General features: G+C 34.1%; 1 protein-coding gene and 1 pseudogene across 9 annotated transcripts in view; one reads left to right on the top strand and one right to left on the bottom strand.

Annotated features, from left to right (window-relative positions):
- MAGI2 (membrane associated guanylate kinase, WW and PDZ domain containing 2) overlaps positions 1-16,211 on the top strand; it is a 1,332,179-nt gene that overhangs the window by 323,106 nt on the left and 992,862 nt on the right. The gene's annotated exons all lie outside the window — the stretch shown is intronic.
- Positions 7,634-7,753, bottom strand: LOC123607825 (annotated as a pseudogene).

Here is a 16,211-nt window from a genome sequence, read left to right as displayed (position 1 = left end):
TGTTGAACTGTCTGTGCATCCCTAGAGTAAATCCTACTTAATATGGTGTATGGACCTATTTAATGTATTGTTGAATTTGTTTTGCTAAAATTTTGTTGAGAATTTTTGCATCTGTGTTTACCAAAGATATTGGCTTGTGATTTTCTTTTTCTATTTCTTTTTCTTTCTTTTCTTTTCCCTTTTCTTTTCTTTTCTCTCTCTCTTTCTCTCTCTCTCTCTCTCTCTCTCTGTTTTTTTTTTTGTTTGTTTGTTTGTTTTTTGTTTTTTGTTTTTTTTTTGTGTGTGTGTGGTGTCCTTGTCTGGTTTTGTCAGGATAATACTGGCCTTGTAAAATGAGTTTATGAGCATCTCTTCCTCTTCAACTTTTTGGAAGAGTTTGAGAAGAGTCGGTATTAAATATTCTTTCAGTGTTTGGTGGAATTCACTAGAGAGATCATTGGTCCTGGAATTTTGTTTGATGGGAGGGGGGAGCATTTGCTGTTGTTTTTGTTTTGTTTGTTTTGTTTGTTTTGATAACTGATTTAATATCCTGACTTGTAATCAGTCTATTTACATCACCTTTTTTTTTCAGACTTGGAAGATTAATTTTCTAAGAATTTATCCATTATCTCTAAGTTTTCCAATTTTTTGGTATATAATTGTTCATAGCAGGCTCTAATGACCCTTTGTATTTCTTTGATATCACTTTTACTTTCTTGTCTTTCATTTCTGATTTTATTTATTTGAATTTTCTCTTTTTTCTTAGTCTAGCTAATGGTTTGTCAATTTGGTTTATCTTTTTAAAGAACCAACTTTTAGTTTCACTGTCCTTTTCTATTGTCTTTTTAGTTTCTGTTCCATTTATTTCCACTCTGATCTTTATTATTTCCTTCCATGTATTACTTTTTGACAAAGGATTTTAAAATTACTGAAAAAGCTGAATTTCAGTGGAATTTGATGTTATTACCTCTAAAGATAAACGTACAACCTTATAGATAACTCTTAAGATTTTTAAGAGTTTTTAAGAATGTGTGTGTGTGTGTGTGTTTTAATTTTCTTGCTTTGTTTTCCCCTAGACTTTATATTATACTGAATTTTATTATTCTTTTGAATAAAATGTAAAAGCATATTATTTTGCTCTCACCCTAAAATTAAACTTAATATATTGTCTGACACTTACATTTTTAAAACCACTTTCCACAAAATGGCATGTTTTTTTCTTTTAAATGACTGAAAGAACTAAAGGGAAAACGAACATTTAAATTTATTTAATGTTCAGATTATTTTTGTCTGTTCTCCCTTCACAGACATATCTGGCAGGCTGATATACCTTCTGGAGATTCAGGGAAAAGAACTTTTTTTATATGTACTTTTAAGTTCTTTACTGAAATGGGAAAATAAGCAAATGATTGTTTGGAAGCCAGCAGCTTTAAACACTACTTGCTTTTTTTGCATCATTGCACAAAACTGTGAAGGGAGAATAGTTTCTTCCTTCCCCTCCCCTCTCCTGGGCATACCCCAAGTCTGTATGTCCATTTTATTCCATGGTCTGAAACACAGATAAGACTCTGGCTTTCAAACAGATGGTTGAGAAATCTTACTTATGGTATACGTCAAATATACTATCCAGGTACTCTCTGACTGGCTGAAGCCACTTTGACAGCATTTGGGACAGTATAAAAATATTTAGTTTTAGAAACTTAAGGAGGAGTGAAGATTAACATTATAGTCCCAAGTTAGTCTATTTAAGTAGCTTGATGAAGCTTCTGAAGTTTTTCTCATCCTGCTGACCTGCATACCTGGCCACCAAAACTGAGTTTTAATTCTTTTACCTCGGCCCTAACAACAGCAAAAGTAATAAGAGCTAACATTAATGTGGCTAATTATGGGCAGTGTAAATGTGTTAGGTGCTTTGTGCATTATGCCAGTTAGGATTAATTTAAACTATGAGTAATGGGAAAGGCAAAATAACGGTAACCTAAATACAGTTCTCTTTCATGTAAGAGAAGCATTTTAGAGCTGATACATTCACCATGAAGTTGTCAGGGACACTGGCTCCTTGTACTGCTCCATCATCTTCAGCATAATTCTTTTAACCATGGTCCAAGGGAGCTGCTTAAGCTCCAACTGTTACACCCATGTTCAAATATTCTAGCCAGCAAGAAAGAGGGAGTCAGGAAAGAAGAGGGTAAAGGATGCACACCAGCTGTTCTTAGAGAGATTTCTTAAAAGTGTACACATCATAGGGGCGCCTGGGTGGCGCAGTCGGTTAAGCGTCCGACTTCAGCCAGGTCACGATCTCGCGGTCAGTGAGTTCGAGCCCCGCGTCAGGTTCTGGGCTGATGGCTCAGAGCCTGGAACCTGTTTCCGATTCTGTGTCTCCCTCTCTCTCTGCCCCTCCCCCATTCATGCTCTGTCTCTGTCTGTCCCAAAAATAAATAAACGTTAAAAAAAAAACAAAACAAACAACAAAAAAAAGTGCACACATCATATTTTTGCATATTACAGTTGCCTGAGAGCCTAGAAAACATAATAAATCATAGCGTGTACTGCAGGCTTGCCAGTAATTAGATAAAAATTGGGTGTTTTTTACTAAAGTGATTTTTGGTGCAACTAGCTCCCATATGCAATAATTCCCTTGGTCTTCAGAACAGCCTTTTAAGCAGAGCTTTAACCATACCTCTTTATGCCTTTGTTACAGGCCTTGATCTAGTTCCCTTGAGACTGGGTCTCTGTCTCATGGTGGGGAGCTGGTCCTGGAGCCCCAGTATTTCCCCCTCAGTGCTTATGGGTGGGCTCCTCCTATGGACTGTCAGACTTCTCTGCTGCTGATTACATACTGCCTTTTTGGGTCTCTGACTATTACCTACTGTCTGCCTCTGTCTCGATTGTCCTAATTCTGTCAATTCATGTGGTCTTTTATCACAAATCTTCCACCTGACCCATCCTTCTATAATAGAGCCTCCATTATAGCACTAGCTATGCTGGTTTCAGTAACAGTAAAAAGAAGCAATGCTGACTTGACAAAAATTTTAAATTATTCAAAGTTCAGTGAATATTTTCTGTTTATCATTAGGAAAAAACTGAGACATAGATATGCCAGCTTTCTTTTTTATACTAGATTGTGACTTTGGGCAAGTTACTTGATATCTCTGTGCTTCAATTTCCTTATCTATATAATGGAGATGACCAATAATTACATCATAGAGTGGCTGTGAGGATTCACTAAGTTCATTCATGTAAAATGTCTCCTAGCACATTGTACTCTTCAGTGAGTGTTAGCTAATAATAATAACAAGTATAAGCGTATACTTACAACAATACTTATTATTTTCGACTCCCTTTCTTATCTTGTAGATTGCTTTGGGTTTTATGGCTTTCAGTTAGTGACTGTCAAGGCTAAAGAAAGCTTGCTCTTTGGGAGGCCTGTTGGAAAGATAATCAATAACATTTTCTTAAGATTCACAGTCATATTTAATTCCTAATGGTCTCTTTTAGAGAATTGGATTGGATTCTCCATACTTCACCATCTTGAGTCTCTGGCTGTCAGGGAACTCTAATATAATTCTGGTTTCTAGTGAAATAAGCTTGAGAGTCGAGAGGAGAGGAATTGAAGTGAGGTGCATGAATGCAATTGAGTTGCTTTATTTATTTAAGGTTTCCAGAGGTAAAAAAAAACGATGAATTGTCTAAATAATATTCATCTTTTTGTTCAAGGAAGGCACAGATCACATGAATATTGGATAATAACAGGGTCTGAATGACTTTGGATACCTGAAAGCATTTTAATGCTGACACATCTAAATGCTTGTTATTTGTATCAGTCAAAACTTGGGAGGAAGCAGATTACATACTCGAAGGAATGAATTATTCCTAGAGTTAAATGCAGGTACCCTTTGTAAAGGTGTGGGCAGGGTTATGGCTCTGAACTCAGGATGGTGGTGAAGCACCAGGTACTAGCCATAGAAAAAAAGCTCTTACACAAGACACTTGAAGGTCCACAGCAAGGAACATAGAGGATGGTCATGGAGAGGGACTCTGGACAGGAGTTGTGGCTGTAGGTAGAACACACTGGCTGCCAAAACTGCTTCCTGGGTGAGAGGGGTCTGAGGAATACCTACTCTCCCTCACTCTGATCTCTTGTGCCTCCCATTGGCCTAATTTATTTGAAGCTGTAGGGAATGGGATCCAGGTGATGCCATGTATAGAGGTCTGTTTCCCAGGGCATAGTGTATGGCAGGGAAAAGGAGAAAGTGGTTGGAGAGGCCACAATGCATAACAAGCACACTTCCATCTGTAGGCTCAGCCCTACTCCGTACTCTGGACCTCTTCAGTGTCCTGAAGGCATATTGTGCCTCAGGATATTAACGCTATTTATTCTGAGCCTAGTGATAAGTAGGTCACCTTGTTTCTCAGAGCTGAGCTTCTCTGGGCATGAGCCATCCTCCATTTACGTGGGGTCTTGATATCCGTTCTGTGTATTTGGTGTCTGAATTCCAGAACAAGCCATTGAAGAAACTGGGCCTTGGCTGTGTCATTTATAAAGTCTTAGGGTTGGAGCATCTCAAAATTTCAATTTAAAAATTCCCATGTAATTCCTGACCTAAAGAATATACCAATCATGAGTTTTCTGTATTCATAAGTTGAATTCAGACAAATTTACTTCTATATAGCTCCAAAGTAACTGTGAAAATTTTAGTTTTAATGTAAGTAAATTGTGGGCCCTACCTGTTGTAAAGGAATGAAATAGTAAAGTTAGATAGGAAAGTAAGAGGAATTGCTAAAAAAAAACACCAAGGATTGATGTAATGAAGTCTCAAAAGAGATAAAGATAGGGCTTGGCAGACATGAGCTTTAGGAATCAGATATCACCAATTCCTGAGTTAAAAATCAGAAATTCCCTGAACATTTGTATGCATGAGTAAACAAAAAACATTTTCTAATTTATGCTCTGTCTGCAGCAACACAAAATCTATCTATAAACATCTGATTAAAACTAGAAGTTGGGAAGATCCTAGAAAGTTTTCAAGAAGTAATAAATTTCATATAGCAATGAATAGCAGTGTATCCATAATTACTTGTTTGTGGTGTGTAAATAGCACTGGTGTTTGTTGTTGTCATTGTTGTTTTTGTTGTAGTTGATGCTGTTGATTTATTTGAGGAGAGGTTGAAAAAGTAATTACTTTTCAATGTTTGCTTGCTCTTTCATACCTTTTCCCAAAGGAAATGTTTTTCAATGTCAAGATCATAATTTTAGTCAAAAATTTTATCCTTAGACTTGATGACAGTTACAGTACATGTATGTCATATGTTCTGACAATGCATGTGTTCAGGAAGCACACAGGGCACACCAATTAGCAAATCAAACAAAACCTAATTGCATCTGTACCCCAATTATTAAGATGAACTTAAAAATTTTAGAGCATGATGAAATTTATATTTTGATAATAGCTTAAAATATGAACTTCTTTTTTGACTACTTAGAGAAATGCAATATACATTAATTTCAAAAATGAGACTTTAAAAATTTTAAAAATTATGGGCACCTGGGTGGCCCAGTCGGTTAAGCATCCGACTACAGCTCAGGTCATGATCTCATGGTTAGTGGGTTCAGAACCCGCGTTGGGCTTGTGCCAACGGCTCAAAGCCTGGAGCCTACTTTGTATTCTGTGTTCCCCTCTCCCTCTGCCCCTCCTACTTCATTCTCTGTCTCTCTCTCTCTCTCAAAAGTAAATAAACATTAAAACAAATAAAAATAAATAAATAAAAATTTTAAAAGGAAAGCAAAATTTGGTAAAAAGTTTTGTATTCCTAGTGGATCATAAATGTGTTCTTTTTTCTCTAGTTAGTGTTCTGTATGGTGTATGTCAAAGGCTACTAAAGAAATAAAATTCAATGCAATAGTGTACAACAGGGTCAGCAAACATGGCCCATGGATCAAATCTGGCCTGCTGTTTTTATATGGCCCATGAGATAACTATGTTTTTTACATTTTTAAATGGTTTTAAAGCTTCAAAAGAGGAATGATACGTCACAATGTGAAAATTATGACTTTGAAGCTTTTATCTTCATAAATAAAGTTTTACTGAAACACAGCCCTGTCCATTCATTTATTTATTATCCATCACAAATGCAATAACAGAGTTTTCCAGTTGCAGAAGACATCATATGACTGGAAAATCATAAAGTACTTCTTATTTAGCCTTTTAAATAATAATTTTTGTCTACCTCTAGTTTACAGGATTCTATTAAAGTACATTTTCTTAAAGATAGAAGATAGAATAGTACCAAAAATAATATTCTATCTATCTACATACTTTAAATAGTGTAAGTGTTCCCTTTTTGTTCAGTTTGGTTGGCCTCTGAAATAATAAATACAATAATAAATAAATCTTATGAATACAAACATTCTCTTTTAGACAAATTATAGTTCACAAATATTTCTCTGAAAGAATTATGATGCTTTGTGTGACATATCACAGAGTACTGAGATGTAAGTTTTCTTTTAAGGGAAGACCATTTTCTCCTTTTTGTTGGTGTGGTGGGAGAGTAACAAGCTTCAAGAGAAATTACCTTCCATGATGAGGAATTTGAAAGACAGTATAATCAAAACTGAAAGATCTTGAGCACTCTGAGAACCAAGGATAAGAGTTAGCAAATGTAGTACACTGTGAATAAATGCTGAGGAGAGTCTAGGAAAAGGAGATAATAAAAGGTAAAATCTGTTAAACTTCAAAGTGCTAAAGAATAATGAAAAGGAAGATTTAAGAGTTTTATAAAGGTAGGGGGAAAGGCTCTTAAATCTTCATACCAAAGTGGAACTGCAGTGAAAAAGACAAACTAGGTGCTGAGCTGTACACTCTTGTGAGAACAGTGTGTTATAAATCAAGGAAGTGGTCATAGCTAGTTTGAGAGATGAAATTCACCCAGTATTTAATACAGTATCAGAATTCACCTTCAATAAAATTTTGATGTGTTCACTACATACCATGGATATGACTTACTATGTATGTTTGGATTCATTCTCAAAGACAGAAGAAAGTCTTCATTTTTGTGACAAAAGGCTTAGAAACCGTAGTAGGGCATTGCTGTCTATCAGCTATAGTTTACTATCTAGCCACATTGATTTTGTTTTTATAAGTTTTTTTTTCAATTCTAGTTAATTAGCGGAGTACAATATTGGTTTCAGGAGTAGAATTTACTGGTTTGTAACTTACATATAACACATGGGCCACATTGATTTTAAAATTAAATCTCATGTATTTAGTTTTTCATTTCTGTATGCATGTCTCATGAATTATGAGTTCAGATTTATTTTTGTTCATGTCTATAGAAGTCTTAAGAAAATGTTCTAAGCAAGTCTTCTAATATTCTATGGAATGTGTCATCAATAAAGGAATTATTATATTGTAAACTAGCAAAAAGATAGTACTCAGGATCCATCTTTTCCTAAATGATCTAAAAGAAGTGTCAACATTCATTGCCATTTACAAACTACAGCGGGATACAGTTTGGAGAGGAAAATGCTTGTAGAATCAAGCCAAACTCTGATGAAATAAAAGGAGATTAGTTAAGGTAAAAAATAAGCAAGGAGAGAGGAGTTGTATTTTTAATACAGAAAATTATTAATAACTATCATATTTTCTATATTATTAGGTGATCAATTATTGCTTTATAACTGAAAAAATCTGAATCAGAGTCAACATGGAAAATTCAGCTATGAATTTGTTTTGCTATACTACACTTGATCTTAGCCAAAAGGCTGAGAAGTGGTAAGTTTGTATTGCTATAAATGAAATGAGTGAACATTTTTTAAAGGAAAAAAATATATAATTGATCATAGGAGGTAAAATCTTTGTTTTCATCACTTGTAACACATATGGTATCCTTTAAATTCAACATAAGACATTATAAAATCCTTGATTAAACATTTATTAAATACTCTATTACCTTATATTTATAACTTTATATTCATTATGGGAGACTGTTTAAGTACTGCATAACCTTAAATGTAAAGTATTGACTCTATGTTAATAGGAAATGGTAACCATAGGAACAACTTCAAGAAATTTTTAAGAGACCTTATCCTTTGATTGATGAAGCCACACAGATCATTTAATATGTATCTCCTTAGGTAAAAGGAAAGCAACTTTATTCTATTTTACTTCTAAAGATGTCCCAGAGCTTGATTTAAAATGAAATTTTAAAATTTAAATACAACTATTTACTTCTGAATATTTAATTGAAAATTTCAAAAGAGACCTCTATTGAACTGTTTCCTACTTGGGGAAGCTATCCTGAAATCACTGATTATTTGGAATTGAGTGAGGGTTCCTTTTTTTCTTTTCTTTCTTTTTTTCCTTCCTCTTCTATTTATGGAGAAAATGGGTAGAGTATATTTTATTGGTTTGAATTAATCTTCTTTATAAACAAAGAAGAAATAAGTTAATTTTTCCTATTTGCAGTAACTAGACCCCAAATACTTGTCAAATACCCAAATAAATATTTATATTTACATAATTGAGGAGTTCAACTAAGGGAAATGAATACTGAAATGTTTATACTTTTAGAAAGTCTCACACCCTTCCCCTTTGTTAGCAGCAGCTACATAAATTCATTAATGGCATATTTTCTGTATTTACAAATAAATACTTTGACCTCTGTAATAAAATATTCTAAAACTATCCATATTTTGAGAAAAGTTAATTTTCAGTATTTTCAATTAGGAGGATCTTTCAATTTTGCTCACTAAAGTTAGGAAACAAAAGAGAAAGGGAATCACATTTTCAGAATCATAGAGTTAGATTTTTGAAAATCTATATCTGCATTAAGCATCAAGAGCACTAGAAAAAAATGTCAAATTCAACCTTTTCAGAACTCTAGAAATTAAAGGCTTGCAGCAGTCTGAGGAGTATTTATTCAGGAAAATTGGCTGAATTCCATTAAGAACACAAGGATTTGAACATTAAGTCATCAATAATAAATAAATATGTTCAAATAACTAAAGAAAACCATTTCTAAAGAATCAGAGGAATGTGTGAGAACAATATCTCACCAAAAACAGAAGAGTGATATAGAAGATATGAACTATGGGAGAGAACAAAATAGAAACTTTGAAGCTGGAAATTACAATAAATAAAATGAAAAATACACTTAAGATACTCAATTGCTGATGCGAACTGACAGAAGAAAGAACCGGTTAAGTTGAAGACAGGTTCATTCAAAGTATCTAGTCTGAGCAAAAGAGAAAAAAAAAAAAATGAAAAAAGATGAAAAGACTTAGAGAGCTGTGAAAAAGCATGAAGCTAATCGACATACCCATAAGAAGAGTTCTAAGAGAGAGACAAATACAGAATGAATATTTAAGAAATAGTAGCTATAAAATATTGAAATCAGATTGAAAACATTAATATGGATCTAAAGGAAGTTCCACAAACTCCAAGTAGGAAGACCTCAGAGATCCATACCTGACATATACAGCCAAACTGCCTGAAGCCAAAGATATAAAATCTTGAAAGGAGCGAGAGAGAAACAACTCGTCACATAAAAAGGATCAACAGATGATTCTCACCAAGTATCAAGGAGGCCAAAGTAATTCGATGGAATATTCAAAGTGCTGGAAGACAAAGATTATCAAGAATTCTAAATGTAGCAAAGTTATCCTTCTAAAATGAAGGAAAATTTAAGACAAAAGAGAGGATAACAGTTTGACAATAATATTTGTAGATAAATACTTGTAGTAATGAATACTCAGGAGAAGTTCAAGAAGAAAATAGAAGATACAAATAACATAGAAAACAATTAGACCTAAGATACACACCTCACACAACAACACTGGACTACACGTTCTTCCCAAAGTACATTGAACATTTTCTGGTATAGACCACATGTTAAGCCATAAAAGAAGTCTCAAAATAATTTACTTTTTATTTGAGAGAGAGAGAGAGAGAGAGAGAGAATCTCAAGCAGGCTCATGCTCAGCAACAGAGCCCAATGCAGACAGGGCTTGATTCCACAACCCTGGGATTATGACCTGAGCCAAAATTAAGAGTTGGAAGTTCAAGTGAGCCAACCCTAGAAGTCTCAAAAATATTTAAAAAATAAAACCACGTAAAGTATATTTTATTATAATGAAATAAAATTAGAAATGATTATAAAAGAGAAAATTAGGAAATTCACAATTATGTGGTAGAATATTTTTTAAATTATTAATAATCAATGAATCAAAAAAGAAATGAGCAGTGCCTGGATGGCTAAGTTGGTTAAGTGCCCAACTGTTGATTTTGGCTCAGGTCATGATCTCACGGTTCATGAGTGTGAGCCTTGCAGAGCCTGCTTGGGATTCTTCCTCTCCTTCTCTCTGTCCCTCCCCCTAAAATAAACAAATAAACATTAAAAAAGAAAAAAATAAATGAGAAACAAAATTAGAAAATGCTCTTATTTTACTTTGAAATATTTATTCATTTATTTATTTATGTAAAAAAGAAGGGCATATTCTAGAAGATTTAATATGTTATAATTTCTAGTGATTCCAAGTGATTTTTATCTTCTTTATATTTTTCTGTAATTTTTTAATTAACTTTTTTATTTTAATTCCAGTACAGTTTGCAAACAGTGTTATATTAGTTTTAGGTGAATAATACAGTGATTCAATAATTCTGTACATTATTCGGTACTCATCATAATAAGTGTGCTTGCTCTTTATCCCAATCATTTATTTCTCTTGTCCCCAAACCTACCTCCCCTCTGGTAACTATCAGTTTGTTTTCTATAGTTAACAGTCTGTTTCTTGGTTTCTCCCTCTCTCTCTGTCTCTCTCTCTTTTATCCTTTGCTCATTTGTTTTTTTTTTTCTTGAATTCCACATATGAGTGAAATCATATGGTATTTGTCTTTCTCTGACTAACTTACTTCACTTAGCATTATACTCTGTAGCTCCATCCATGTTGTTGCAAATGGCAAGATTTCTTCTTTTTTAATGCTGAATAATATTCCATTCACACTCATGTCTTCTTTTTTAGTGTTAATTTATTTATTTTGAAAAAGAGAGAGTGGGGATGGGCAGAGAAAGAGAATCCCAAGCAGACTTGTGCTGTCAGCATAAAGCCCGACGTGGGGCTGAATCCCACAACTGTGAGATAATGACCTGAGCAGAAATCAAGAGTAGGGTGCTTAACCAACTGAGTCACTCAGACACCCCAACACATTTTCTTTATATATTTATGTTATTAATGGACACTTAGAATGCCTCCATAATTTGGCTATTGTAAACATGCTGAGAGGTATATAAATCCCTTTGAATTAGTGTTTTTCTATTCTTTCAGTAAATACCCAGGAGTACAATTATTGGATCATAGGGTAGTTCTATTTTTAATTTTTTGAGAAACCTCCGTACTGTCTTCCACCGTTGCTCTATCAGTTTGTATTCTTACCAACAGTGCAGGAGGATTCCTATTTCTCTACATCCACATCCTTGCTAACATTTGTTTTTGTGTTTTTTATTGTAGCCATTCTGACAGGTGTGATGTGATTGATATGTCATTGTGGTTTTGATTTGCATTTCCTTGATGATGAATGATGTTGAGCATCTTTTCATGTGTCTGTTGACCACGTGTATGTCTTCTTTGGAGACATGTCTGCTCATGTATTCTGCCCATTTTTAATTGGAATATTTGGGGTGTGTGTGTGTGTGTGTGTGTGTGTGTGTGTGTGCTAAGATGTATCAGTTCTTTATATATTTTGGATACTAACCCTTTGTCAGGTGGGTCATTTGCAAATGTCTTCTCCCATTCCATATGTTGTCTTTCAGTTTTGTTGATTGTTTCCTTTGCTTTGTGGAAGGTTTTTATTTTGATGTAGTCCCAACAGTTTATTTTTGCTTTTATTTCCCTTGCCTCAGGAGACATATCTAGAAAAATGCTGCTATGGCTGATGTGAGAAAAAGTACTGCCTGTGCTCTCTTCTATGATTTTTATGGTTTCAGATCTCACATTTAGACCTTTAATCCATTTGAGTTTATTTTATGCATGGCATGAAAAAGTGGCCCAGTTTCATTCTTTTGCACATAGCTGTCCAGTTTACCTAACACAAGCAGTTGAAGAAACTGTCTTTTTCTCATTGTATATTCTTTCCTCCTTTGTCAAAGATTACTTAGCCACACATATATGGTGGGTTTATTTCTGGGTTTTCTATTCTGTTTCATTTATCTACCCGCTTTTGTGCCAATACCGTACTATTTTGATTACTTCAGCTTTGGAATCTAACTTGAAGTCTGGAAATCAGGTTTTTTTATTCTTTTTCAAGATTTCTTTGGCTACTTAGGGTCTTTTGTGGGTCCATACAAAGTTTTGGATTGTTTGTTCTAGTTCTGTGAAAAATGTTTTTGGTATTTTCACAGCGATGCATTAAATGTGTAGATTGGTTTAGGGAGTATAGACATTTTAACAATATTGTACTTCAAATCCATGAGCATAGAATGTCTTTCATTTCAAAACTTATGACAAAGGTATAACAATTAAAGAAGTGTGGTAATGGCATAACAGACATATAGAGCAATAGAAAATAACTTGGAGTCCAGAAATGAACTCATACATTTGTGGTCAATTGATTTTTGACAAGGGTACCAAGACAGTTTGATAGGGGAAATAATAAACTTTTCAACAAATTGTGCTGGGACAACTGCTTATCTAAATGCAAAAGAATGAAGTTGGATCCCTTCCAGAAACCATTAAAGAACACTGTCAGAAAAGTGAAAATAAGTGTGCCTGGCTGGCTTAATCAGAAGAGCATGCAACTCTTGTGCTGGAGGTCATGGGTTTGAGCCCCATGTTAGGTGTAGAGATTACTAAAAAATAAGTAAAGACATGCAAAAAAAAGAAAGTGACAGATAACCCACATGATAAGAGAAAAATATTATAAACCATGTATCGATAAGGGACTTGTATCTATAATATTTAAAGAACTCTTACAACTCAACAATAAAAAGATATAAAACCCAATTAGCAAATGGACAAAATTTTGTTTACATATTTCTCCTAAGAAGATAAACTAATGACCAACAGGCATGTGAAAATATGCTCAATATAATTATCATTATGGAAATGCAAATCAAAACCACAATGAAATAGCACTTGGCACTCACCAAGATGATGATTGTCAAAAAAGGTGGATTATAATGTGGGGGAATCGAAACTTTCCTACATTGTGGGGGCATTACAAAATGGTGCACCTGCTTTGGAAGACATTTATAAATTCCTTACAAAATTGAAGAGTTAGCCTATGATCCGTAATTCCACTCCTAGGTATATACCCCAGATAAATGAAAATTTATGTTCATACAAAAACTTAGATATGAATATTCACAGAAACATTATTTATAATAGCCAGAAATAGAAAGAACTCCAGTGTCTATCAACTGATGAATTAGGATAAACAAAAGCTATATTTTATTCAGTCATGAATAAAAATAAAGTCCTGGTCCATGCTACAATATGGACGAAGCTTGAAAAACATTAAGCTAAGTGAAAGTGACCAGATGCCAAAGGTCACATAATGTAAGATTCCATTTTTGTAGAATGTCTAGAATGGGCAAGTCTGTAAAGACAGAAAGTAGATTAGTGTTTGCCAGGAAAGGAGAGGGAAATGGCTGGGGGGAGGGTGAATGAGGGTTGACTGCTAATGAGAATGGGGTTTCTTTTTGAAGTGATGAAAATATGCTGAAATTAAGTCGTGGTGATGTTTGCATGAGTTTTTTAACATCCTCATGTAAGACTCATTTTGTCAAGTTGTTTCATAGTCTGAAGTTGGATACCATTAATAATAATACTGACCTTTTTTAAAAGTTTATTTATTTATTTTTGAGAGAGAACAAATGGGGGTGGGGTAGAGAGAGAAGGAGAGAGAGAATCCCAAGTGGGCTCTGCACCGTCATTGTGGAGCCTGATGTGGGGCTTGAACTCACAAACTGAGATCGTGACCTGAGCTGAAACCAAGAGTCAGATGCTTAACAGACTGAGCTACCTGGGTACCCCAATACTGACTTAAAAAAAAAACCTCAATACTGTCAGTGAAAATAATGTATACGTTGAATTAAAAATAAAAAGGTGATTTCAAAAAGTAAAGCAACAAATCTTAATATCATGCAATGTAGTAGCAGTGGCCCAATTAATGTTATTCATTGATTTGAAACCCTTAAAGAGTTAGGATCAACTGCTAGAATATTATTACTTTTGATGCATCAAATTTTGGTTTTGTTTCAGTGTTCTGAAGTGGGTTTTATGAAATACCTGGAAAGTTTCATTTTTCCTTTCATAAACCTGTGTCTCTCCATATGGAAAAAGCTTTGGTATGAGCTACATCAGAATATGTTCCCCTTTTGGTATTGGGAGCAGAAGTGGCCAGAAATAAATGATACCCTAAAAGACTTTATTTTGTACATACTTGTTTATTGCACTATGACCATGCCTATTTTGTAACTTTATGTACAATATAATTTTTAATTGAAATAGACTATTAATGATTTCTTTTATAAATGAGGCTTACATTTACAACAGATATTTCCCTTCCTAAGCATTTTTCCCAATTATTCAACAAGTATTAACTGAGCAACTACTACAACAATGCATATGCTAATGATGATATAATGATAAGTCGTTTGGTAGGAGAGACAGGTAATAATTGAGTATTCTAATAATTAGAAATACCAATAAAAACTGCAAAGTGAGCAACTGAAATCACTTAGGAGAATTTGTAACCGAACCTGATGATCTTGCATATCTTGGATTCTTTTCTTAGGAAATGCTCTTTGAGCTGAGATTAGCAAGATAAATAGAAATTAATCAGATAAGGTGGGGATACAGTACGGGTAAGAGTGTCCCAGGGGGAAAAAAAGAAAGAAAGAAAAACTGTATTCAGGGCTGCTGGCCCCATCCTAAGATTAGAAGAAGATTGATATGTGCAAGGCCCTTGTATATACTATTGAAAAGGAACACTCAAAGCAAGTTTAGAGAGAAGCCAGGAGCCCCACTTGTGAGGTTGGGTTTCTATACTAAGAACAAAAGGAAGACATACAGAAGTTGCATGTCTGGGGGAACAGAGGGAAGGAGAGGATCAGATATGATTTTGAAAAGTTTCTTTGGCTGCTGAGGACAATGGATTATGGTAGACAGAGAGTGAATGTGGAAAAATTCACTGGGAGATTACTGCAGAGACCAAATAGAAGATCACACAACTTGGACTAGGGTGGTAAGACATAGAAAGAAGTCAACAGATTTGAGAGATATTTGGGAGAAAATCAAAAGAAATGTTGTTGATGGGTAAGATACTGAGTGAATGAAGACTAATTGTGAAAGAAAACTCCATAGTGCTTTATGCATGCTTGCATTGTATTTGTCAACTCCTTTCCCTCTTTGCCCATAAGAATGTAAGATCCTTGAAGGCAGGGACACTCTTATTTATTTTTTTATGCATATATGCATTTTTTAGGCATATTGCGCATAGGAGACATCCTACACATATTTGATGATATACTGGAATTAATTAGAAACAAATAGAAAGCCTTCAAAAAACTTTGAAAAACATTATACTCCATCACCAATAATTTTGTTGTTTCTAGAAGATATTATTATAGGTCTGAAATAGGACTAAGCAATAATTTATTTTACCTGGTTTTTAGGCAGCTACTGAGGCCAGCAATTGGATGTGCAGAATATACATAAATTATTGACCCTTGTTCAAAGACACAGTGAGCTGCCCAGCATACCTTAACTATGTGTAGCCTTATTTCTCCCTGGAGAAACATTTTATCATTGATTGCATATCTTGGATTGTTGAAAATGCATTTCATTAATACTAAACCTATTTTATGATATCAATATAAATTTGGAATGTATAAAACTATTAATTCAGTGTATGCATCTAAACAGATGTTTCATATAATAAAAAATGAACATTAAGGAAGAGTCACTGTGTGCACTTGGAGTGGTCAGGTTAAGTAACTATGAGAGAAATAACAGCTCAATCTATAGGTAACATTAAATTGCAAAAGATGAACTCTGTTGACAAATTACTAGTGCTGACAATCTCTTACCCTCTTCTCCTTCCAACATATAATTATACAAGTTTCTCACTATTTTTTAGAGGAAAGGTGAAAGTTTTAGGTGCCGATAATATATTGTAATTTTTTTAACCTAGGAGATTGCCCTTTTTTTGTTTTTTACAAAATATGATTTCGTG

Source organism: Leopardus geoffroyi, chromosome A2 (genome assembly GCF_018350155.1).
Source record: "Leopardus geoffroyi isolate Oge1 chromosome A2, O.geoffroyi_Oge1_pat1.0, whole genome shotgun sequence".
In the NCBI taxonomy this organism is placed as follows: Eukaryota; Metazoa; Chordata; class Mammalia; order Carnivora; family Felidae; genus Leopardus; species Leopardus geoffroyi.
The sequence above is the reverse complement of the archived record's forward strand: the minus strand, read 5'-3'. Positions and strand labels throughout refer to the sequence as shown.